This window comes from Rhinopithecus roxellana, chromosome 19 (genome assembly GCF_007565055.1).
Source record: "Rhinopithecus roxellana isolate Shanxi Qingling chromosome 19, ASM756505v1, whole genome shotgun sequence".
In the NCBI taxonomy this organism is placed as follows: Eukaryota; Metazoa; Chordata; class Mammalia; order Primates; family Cercopithecidae; genus Rhinopithecus; species Rhinopithecus roxellana.
The window spans coordinates 4906974-4917712 of NC_044567.1; positions in this window are offsets into that span (position 1 = coordinate 4906974).

The following is a 10739-nucleotide window of genomic DNA, read 5'->3' on the forward strand; positions in this document are numbered from 1 at the left end:
TTATGACCTTGCCAATTGGAGGAGCCCAGTCATCATCTCTGAATCTTTCTTTTTTTTTCTTTTGAGACAGAGTCTTGCTCTGTCGCTGCAACCTCCACCTCCTGGGTTCAAGCAATTCTCCTGCCTTAGCCTCCCGAGTAGCTAGGAGTACATGCGTGTGCCCCCATGCCTGGCCAATTTTTGTGTTTTTAGTAGAGACGTGGTTTCTCCATGTTGGCCAAGTTGGTCTTGAACTCCTGACCTCAGGTGATCCACCCACCTTGGCCTCCCAAAGTGCTGGGATTACAGGCATGAGCCACCGAGCCTGGCCTCATCAACTTCTGTGTTGACATCAGGGCAGTGCAGCACCAGGAAGCCTGGCATCTTAAGATGTCCTGTCTTTTACCCACCCAGCGTCCAGGGTCCAGAATCACTTTTCACCCCAGGACTTTCACTCTTTCACTTAGCTTTGGATATTTTTAAACTACAGACTATGTGTTTTTCCCAACTGAGTTATCTTCTCAGCAGCTTTCTTCAAATATTTTATGCCAAGAAGGGTCAGGCTTTTATGTTTTCTTTCTATGACATTAAATCCCTACTTTATTCCACTGTGCAGCCTCAGAGGGCAGAACTAGAGCCCACCTGTGGAGGTAACAGGGAGATGGATTTCCACCTGATATAAGGAAGCCCTTTCTGACAACCAAAAGTGCCCTGCAAGGGCACGGGTGGGAAAGTCATATCACTGAAGACCTTAGGCTGACATTGGATCAATATCTGGTGGGGACACTTCTGAGAGTGGGAGGTTGGGTCAGATGACTCTGAGTCAATGATTTGGGCACTTGGTATGTCCAGAGGCTGGACGAGGCCTAGCAGCTGTTCACCAGCTGCCTTCCATGTGGCCATCTTGCAATTTAATCCCAGATGGTCGGACCCCTCACCCTCAAAGGTCACAGGGCCACCTGCAGGGTAGTGGGCAAACCCTTCTTTGCCCTGGTAGCCCCCAGGCAGTGTCTGTGATCCAGCAGGCAGGATGTGGGAAGGAAAGAACGAGAGATGAAGCTGAGAGATCCCACCAGCGTCTCTGGTTGAAAAAGGCAGGCGGGAGCTCTGCTGGCTTCCCCTCTCCCCCTTTCACTTCACCCCCTCCCTGCTCCTTCCCTGTTTCCACCTGCCTTTCACTCTCCCTCCCTCTTTTGCTCCCTTCATCCCTCCCAGAGACCTCCCCCCATCTCCATGGCAATAAAAGGGGAGGTGGGGTGGGCTGTGCCCTGTATTTTTAGTTGCACCATAATAGCCCCTTTCTCTGGAGACACAGGGGCTGCCTGTGGAACGAATCTCCCCCTGCCCGTTGGCTCACAAAGGACTGGGGAAGCCCCTTCAGCCTGGGCCGCCCTCTGTGACCCCAGTCTGTTTCCGGGTGGGGTGCGCTTCCAGCCCTGGGGGCCTGCAGCTGGGCCTCTCTCACGGGATCCTGCACACAGGCAGGGTCACCCCGGCTGACCTCCCCGGAGGACAGAGGTCAAGCCCCCTCTGGGGTCTCTGATGTGATTGGAAGGGAGCCCAGGCAGGGGGCAGGGGGAGGGGCGAGGAGGAGGGGACCCTCTCTTTTAATGTAAAATTAAATGACTCCCTGTGCCTCCCTGTCTGTGCCTATCTCAGGCTGGGTTCCCTGGCCTAGGACCCCACCCTTGGGGATCCAGGCATCTTAGAAATGAGTTAAACACCCTGCACTGGGGCTTGGTCAAACCTGAGTCCAGAGTATTAGAATAATAAAATCCTGGCCCGGTGTGGTGGCTCACGACTGTAATCCAGCACTTCGGAAGGCTGAGGCAGGCAGATCATGAGGTCAGGAGTTCAAGACCAGCCTGGCCAGCATGGTGAAACCTTGTCTCTACTAAAAATACAAAAATTAGCCGGGTGTGGTGGCGCACACCTGTAATCCCAGCTACTTGGAAGGCTAAGGCAGGAGAATTGCTTGAACCTGGCAGGCGGAGGTTGCAGTAAGCAGAGATCATACCACTGCACTCCAGCCTGGGCAACAGATCAAGATTCCATCTCGAAAAAAGATAAATAAATAAAAACAAAATCCTGGCATGGGAAATGGGAGAAACTGCATAGGGCATCTGGGCCTGCAGAGTCAGCTCTGGATTTGAATCTGGTATTTGCTTTGCTACAATGTGGCTTGAGACGCTTTTGGGCCTTGAGAGTCTCATCTGCAGAGTCAACATCACAATGTTAAGGCTGGAGTGAGATAATGCACATAACGCGTTTCTTTCCACCGTGCGTGGCTCCTGGTAGGTACTCAGGGTCCCATAGCTGTGACACTATTAGGCAGGAAGTTCTCAGGCTTCAAAAATTCCCCCACTTCATTAAGGCTAGGGCATCCCCATCTCAGATCGTTAAAGATAGAGAAGCCACCGTCCCCAGAGAAGAACAGTCAAGGCAGGATAGTGGATGGGAACCCAGGTTGGGAAGTCAGAGTGGCTGGAACTGAACTATGTAGGGCTATTATGAAAATCAAACATGTTAACACATGAAACATGCTCAAAAGGGAACTTGGCCCTTCACTGCCACTATATAAATGTTATTATTATTAGTATTGATTTATTATTACTGGGTCTTTGCGGATTTTCCGGAACGTTTCATATTACAAATATGTAAAGCCCCTGTCCCTACAGGTTCCCCCTCTTTTCCATGTCACACAGCATGTTCTGATTCCTGGCAAGAAATAATATACGATCACTCTGACTTGCTTGTCTGATGAAAAAAAATTCACATTTTGTCCATGTAAATAGCAACTCTAAACACAGCTAACTCAGAAGGGAGTAATTGGCCCCATATAAAACAAGGCCAAGTGAACGACAGGAGTTTCGAAAGGTCGAAGGAGGTCTGGCGGGAGCTGCCGACAGCTCTTCTAAACTGCCCAACTTATTACCAGAATCATTTCAAGAGATAATTTAATGATCTCCCTCTGTGTGGCCCTGTTCACTCCTGAAAGGAAATAAATAAATAAATAAACAAACAAACTTAACTACCCCAACCAACACATGCTTTATGAGAACATCGCTTGCTTGTTTTTAATGGCACAGTTATTAATATAACTGTCCCAGCACCTCCCCTACATCTGATCACTGCTGAATTATGGGCCTCGAATCCTGATTGCAGTTCCCATGACTGTAGACGTTTCCACACTGTCCTGATGGGAGGAGAGAAGCAGCCCTCCACATGCAGGGAGTTCTCAGAGGCTGGAGCGGGGGTCTGCTGCCCTATCTGGGAGCATGCAGAATTTGGCAGACAAAGTGGAAACATGGAGCAGGAGGGGAAGGAAGGCGTCTGTAAGGTGTGATGAGGAAAGCTCGGGACTGAGGTCAGGAGACCTCAATTCAAAACAATCAGTAGCTCTGGGATCTAGCTCAACCTCTCACCTGCCTCAAATAAATAGGAACCTTATTTTATTTTATTTTATTTTATTTTGAGACAGGGTCTTGTTCTGTTGCTCAGGCTGGAGTGCAGTGGTGTGATCTCAGCTCACTGCAACCTCTGCCTCCTGGGCTCAGGGGATCCTCCCATCTCAGCCTCCTGAGTAGCTGGGACTACAGGTGTGGGCCACCACATCCAGCTAATTTTTCGTAATTTTAGTAGAGACAGGGTTTTGCCATGTTGCCCAGGTTGATCTCAAACTCCTGTACTCAAGCAATCCACCCACCTCGGCCTCCCGTAGTGCCGGGATTACAGGTGTGAGCCACCCTGCCTGGCTAAAACAGAAATTTTAAGAAATCCCTCTTCCCTTTGCCATTTTTAAGCACTTACAATGTGCCAGGCATCGTTAGCAAGATCTCATTTAATGCAGTCCCATAACCACCATGTGTGGAGACTAATTTAATCCCCATGTAGTAGATAAGGAAGCTCAGGCTCCGAGAAATTAAGAAACTTGCCCAGCTGGTAAGCAGGGATGCTTGTTGACAGCCCGAATGTGCCTGACTGCAGGGCCCAAGCCTGTAACTACTAGGCTACACTGCCTTCCAGGAAAGTAACAGCTGTCCCTCCCACCTGGCAGGATGGAGCGTCAGATGAGCCTATCCAAGTGAAGGGGCTCCATCACCTGCACAGCAGTATCATATGAGGTGGCTACAAGGCTTTCCCAACAGCAGGCGAGGGAGGCTGGAGTCTGACACACTAAGATTACAGGCATGGACAACAAGAGCAAGCCGCAAAAGGCAGCAGCAACATCCCAAAGGGGACTGAATGAGTGACAAGCAGGCCACACCATTCCAACACTCACTCCAGAAGAAAGCTTTACTTCCTTTGAAATAAACTGTGGATAGACCAGGAAAGGGGAGAATGTTCTCATGTTCTGTGACTTCCTACCTCCATCGGGGTGTAGTGAATTCTCATCTTGCTGGGTCATCCTCAGGGACCTTGAGATGAGCAGGGCTCTGGTCTAGTTGAGTGGCGGGGACATGGCTGTTTCGTGCTACCCAGGGCCCTGACACCATACGGAGAAGCCTCACTGAGTTCAGCAACAGTAGGGAGTTGGTAGAGCTAGGCATAAAGACATAGAGGTGGCCAGGGGACAGACTCTCACCTTGCCCACGTTTGCTGGCCACCAGAGGCAGCCTCAGGCCCAGGGCAACCAGGCGGCTGCTTGGTATTCTGCTCAGGCAGGCACCGCTGTGTCCTGCCTCCTGGCTTCTCTGCCAGAGGGGCCTCCTCTCCCAGCCTAGCCTGGGCCCTGCGTTATCCTTGCAAGATTGAGGACCTAATGGAGGCAATCAGCACCCCCAGAGCGGGGGCACTCCATCCGGGCTTGAGAAGGAGGGCAGAGTAGAGCTAGTTGGCTTCTTTGCCCACCCTGAGATCGGGGTGTACTTGAGGGGGTCCCTGGAGCTGGGGGCATTCACTGCACCCCATCTTCGGGGGCTCTGGACAACCTCTGTCCAGGAACCCACATTGCAAAAATTTCTCTCCTTGTCGCCATAGGATACCTTTGACATTCAGGGTCCCTTTGGGGAGACCCCAGCCTCTTGAAGCTTTCCGCTTGCTCTGAGGAGGGGACACTCCCACCCCTACCCCACCCCCTCTCCTGACTGCCAGCTGGCCGGGCGTGGGAGCTGGCAGTGGAAGCCCATTGTTTCTCAGTTCTCCTCCCACGGTGGGGGTGGTGAGCCTCACCCCCCCAGGTCAGGAGCACAGGGCAGCCCCTCCCCCTTCCCTCACTGGGCTTCAAAGACCCAGAGGGACTAACCCTTGTCACCATGGGGCCTCCCCTCTGGGAGCCATGATGGGGGCAGCTGCCCCCAAAGCAGCATTCAGTGGCTCCCTGGGAGTGAGCAGAGCAGGCCAGAAGGTGATCACAGGCATTTATGAGGTCAAACGAGGGAAGTCCCAGGCAGACGGGCTTGGGAAAAGCTTGGGGATGGGAGAGAGGCAGCAAAGGTGATTGCAGTAATTAAAGCAATGAGCCCGCTACTTCCAAGAGCAGCTAATCCTAGCACAGCGCAGGACCAGGTGCTGCGTTTCCCATGTGCCGCGTCGTTTCTCCTCACAGAAGCTGCGTAATACCAACGCTACCTTGCACACGTGGAGAACATCAGGCTCAGAGAGGTTAAGTAATTTAACCGTGTCACACAGAAAGGACCTGAAAAGGGCTTGGACTCATATTATTAGACTCTGGAACCTTAGTCCTAACCACAGTGCCAGGTGCTGAACCAGGTAACTGGGAGGGAAAACAGAATGGGTCCTGGGCACCGATCTTCAAAACACTCACCTGACTTCATACACGTCTGCAAAATGTCTGCTTCTTGCCAAAGAGCATCCAGGCATCCAAGAAGCAGTTTACACTGAGCCTACAAATAAATAAATTTCCCCTCTTCTTTCTAGCTCTTCTTCTGCTTCTAAGTGTCTTCACTCCTCTTCTTCCCAGGCTAACATTCTCTCCTCCCACCATCTGCTCCCAAGATGGCTGATACTGTCTATCTTGCTCCCCTGGGGATGGAGGGGTCTGGGGCTCATCTCTCCCCGAGGTGCTGTAATTTGAGGGGCTGCCCGACTGGAGTGGACCCAGGGCCTCCCACACTGCCCTCCCACCACTGTGAGTTGGCTGGCCTCTGCCCTCTGCCCTCTTCTGCCATTAACCCTGTCACCTGCCGGACATCAGCCTCCGGGCCCAGTCTGTCATCCATGGCCAAAGATGGATGGGGGGCGGCTGGGGAGCATAAGCAGCGACCCCTTAATGAGATCTGGTGGGGGAGGGCTGGGCTCTATCAGGCAACAGCAGGGCCAGGATGGCAATAACAGGCCCTTGTGGAGCGTGACCCATTTTCCTTCTGGAGGAGAAGACAGTCGGGTGAGAAGCTGCAGGACAGGCTTGGGGGGCGGGTCATAGGGTTCTTTTACTACCCACCCCTACCCTCCTTCCCCTCTTCTGGCAAACCAGACTAGGGGGGTAGATGGGCAGAGGCTATGGAAAACAGATGACCCCCACTTCTCCTTCCTCTTCCTTAGCACGGTGACCCCAGCTCCTAGGGAAGAAACATGGACACAAAGAAGGACTAGGACACAGGAGGCCAGATGCCAGGCTGGGGCAGCCCCAGTCAGTCCTGGGAGACATCAGAGAAACTGGAGGGAAGGGGCCCTTGTGGGGTGTCAATGGAGTGAGGAGCATCTTCAGAGGTGCAAGAAAAGGGCCTTTGTTGAAGCTGGTGAAAGAGTGGGATGCAAGGGTTGAGGGAGAAACATTATTGCGTTACTGGGTGGTCTCCCTACCATTTCCCCCCATGGTGATTCATGGCATTTTAAAAGAAAGAGATGCTGGGCCGGGTGCAGTGGCTCATGCCTGTAATCCCAACACTCTGGGAGGCTGAGGCAGGTGGGTTGCCTGAGGTCAGGAGTTCAAGACCAGCCTGGCAAACATAGTGAAACCTTGTCTCTACTAAAAGTACAAAAAATTAGCCAGGTGTGGTGGCAGGCTGCTGTAACCCCAGCTACTCGGGAGGCTGAGGCAGGAGAATGGCTTGAACCCAGAAGGGGGAGGTTGCAGTGAGCTGAGATCGTGCCATTGCACTCCAGCCTGGGCAACAAGAGCGAAACTCCATCTCAATAAATAAATAAATAAGATGCTGGAAAGCATCAGTTCTAGACTTTCATTGTACAGATGGGGAGGTTGATGTCCAGAGAGGGGAAGAGATCCACCCAAATGAGTAGAAGAGCCAGAGCAAGAAACCAGGGCTCTAGGAGACCTCGGCCTCCACTCAGCACTGCACCGTGCTTCCTTCTTGCTCCTTACCTGGGAAGAAAATATAACAGCTGCTGAAATAAGTCTTCCTGGACTTGTCTAAAAGGGGTTATTCTTTCCCACTTCTTCCCCCACCCCCTCAACCCACATACAGTGCATTGCCCAAGGACTTTTCGTAGGTTTGGGAGAGAGACTTGGGGGAAGAGGGGTGAGGAGGCTTCTTGTTTCATCCAAGTCTGAGTGGGAAATAATTTACTCCCTGAGGTCATGAACAGGGTTGGTTCAAAATGGGACTCTTCAAGTTTGAGGGGTTTGTTTGGGTTTGGTTTGGTTTTGCCCAGCAAAGTTTGGCTGCGAGACCCTTTGGCCACTTATTTTGACATTGGCCACTGTCGATCGCCCCCTGCGCTCCTGCCTTGATGCTGCTGTGGTGATGTCTGTCTCCTCTCCTCTCTGCCTATGACAGTCCAGCTGAGTTGGATTGTGGAGTGTGGCATCTGGTGGTTTGGGGATCAGGGACTTTGGAATCTGGTCCTAGTAAGCTGTGTGGCTCTCAGCAACAATTAGTCTTTCTAGGCCTCAGCTGTCTCATCTTTAAAAGGTAGTAATAGAAAAGTCTTCACACTTTTTTTCTTTTTGAGACAGTCTCACTCCATTTCCCAGGCTGGATGGAGTGCAGTAACGCAATCTCAGCTTACTGCAACCTCTGCCTCCCAGGTTCAAGCAATTCTCCTGTCTCAGCTTCCCAAGTAGCTGATTACAGGTGCCCACCACCACGCCTGGCTAATTTTTTTAAAGTATTTTTAGTAGAGATGGGGTTTCACCATGCTGGCCAGCCTGATCTCGAACTCCTGACCTCAGATGATCCACCTGCCTCAGCCTCCTAAAATGTTGAGATTACAGGCGTGAGCCACCACTCCCTGCCCACACTTCTTTTTAAAAAGAAGGACCAGGCTGGGCAATGGTGGCTCATGCCAGTAACCCCACCACTTTGGGAGGCTGAGGTTGGAGGATCGCTTGAGCTTAAGAGTTCAACACTAGCCTGAGCAACATGGTGAAATGCTGCCTCTACTAAAAATACAAAAATGACCTGGCCGTGGTGTTGTACTCCTGTAGTCCCAGTTACTCAGGAGCCTGAGGCGGAAGGATGGCTTGAGTTCGGGAGGCAGAGGTTGCAGTGAACTGAGATCATGCCACTCCCCTCCTCCAGCCTGGGTGACAGAGCAAGACTTTGTCATTATAAAAGCAAAAAAGACCAGAACCAGTGCCATGCTGAAGCTGGCTTGCACTGGCTCCTAAAAGCCAGTTATGTGCATTTCCCGACTTTGCACTGGGATTTCCAGTTGGTGGCTTGAAATGGGCTTTGGTGGAAATATTTACACCACAGAAATAAGCAAATGCTACAAATCAGGGCTTCAGCACTCCAAGTGAGAGCCAGCTAGTAAACTTTTAGCAGCAAAACACTGGCCAGAACTCCAACATGTTCTATAAAAACCCATAAACAAGCTGATCATGGTGGCTCATGCCTGTAATCCCAGCACTTTGGGAAACTGAGGTGGGCAGATCCCCTGAGGTCAGCAGCTCGAGACCAGCCTGGCCAACATGGTGAAACCCCATCTCTACTAAAAAATACAAAAATTATCCGGGCGTGGTGGTGCATGCCTGTAATCCCAGCTACTCAGGAGGCTAAGGCAGGAGAATCGCTTGAACCTGGGAGATGGAGGTGGCAGTGGGCGGAGATCTTGCCATTGCACTCCAGCCTGGGAAACAGTGTGAGACTCCGTCTTAAAAACAAAACAAAACCAGAAACATAACCCCACTTAAAAACAAAACAAAACCCCACATAAACAGAACTGCTTTGGTTGGTTGAAACAGGGGTTCCCCACTCCCCTCACACACACCAAGCTTTGCCAAAACCCAGGACTTGAAGTCTGAGATTTGTCCCAGCTCTCAATCATGTGAGTCTAAGTAACAGGCCATAAAAGGTGAAGCAGGAGGAAGAATGACGAACAATGATGAAGCTTAGGTTTTATGACTGTATTTAGCTAATTGAGCCTTGGCTGTGTGGGCAAGTCAGCTTTGATGGAGCTGCTTAACTCTGCAGGTCCCAAGGCCTTCTGGTGGCCTCAGCAAGCAGGCACCCTCCAGAGCAGTCTCTCATTAGGGGATCTCTCAGTGGGTGGCAGGAGGATGACTTTAGGGGAGGGAATGTCACCCATTTCCCCAAAGCTGTGCCCCTGCCCCGCTGGGTGATGGGAAATGGTATGACATTTGAATCCATTCAGGTACTGCAGGAGAATGAATGCTGAATGAATGAATGAATCCAGGGAGAGCTGGAGCCAAATAAGCTTTGTCAATTTATGTGGTGGGGAGGATGCTAACCAGGAAGTGGAGGCCGGCGTTCAGATGCAGGGCTCAACCCATAGCTCCAGCAGTTCCTGACCATGACATTTTTTGTATTTCAGTACCGTTTTGTAGAATGGGGCTACTGAACCAGGCTTAAAATCGTATTTTAGTCTGGTCTTTATGATGGGGACAGTAGGGGGAACACGGAGCCTGCATTGTGCATGTAGTGGAATGGCCCACTTCACAAGCATGTTTCGCCTCTATTTTTGCCAAGGTTCTGTGAAGATTTCCATATTCCCAAGCTTGCTATCTTTCAAGCCTAGTAGAATCATGCCGGGCTGATTTTTTCTAGCTGGTGGGAAAAAATGCCAGCAAGCAAAAGAAAAGGAGAGGAAAAATAAATGTTTGTAGCCGAAAGAAACCTGGCATTTAATCTAGTGATTTCTATCTGCCAATCATCAGAATTGTTGTTACCTGGGACGATTTAAAAAGTACAATTTCTAGAACAGGCGCGGTGGCTCACGCCTGTAATCCCAGCACTGTGGGAGGCCAAGGCGAGCGGATCACAAGGTCAGGAGATCGACACCATCCTGGCTAACACCGTGAAACCCCGTCTCTACTAAAAATACAAAAAAACTAGCCAGGTGTGGTGGTGGGCACCTGTAGTCCCAGTTACTCTGGAGGCTGAGGCAGAAGAACGGCGTGAACCCAGTGAGCCGAGATCGTGCCACTGCACTCCAGCCTGGGCAACAGAGCGAGACTCTGTCTCGAAAAAATAAATAAGTAAAATAAAATAAAAAGTACAGTTTCTTACCCCTGCCTCTAGACATACCGATTATTAAAAATCTCCTGTGGGGGATGGGTCTGGTGTTTGGGAACCAGCACACTCTCTCCTGACCTCCCACAGCAGGGTGAATGCTACCACCAGTTGACCAGTCATAAGACTTTGTCTTCTTTCTGTTTCTAAAAGAGAGTTCCTCATTTTCCCTTAGCAAATAGGGAAAGACGAAAAAAAAAAAAGAGTTCTTTCCTACAGCTAACCTAAATCTTGGCTGCATTTCTAGGCCTCTCTTCTATATAATAACTTCACTGATGACTTTCAGAGTTTGCTTTCTTCACCTTGAATGTTCTGGGTTTATTTCTTCATTCAGTAAAAATTAATTCAGCACCTCCTACTTGC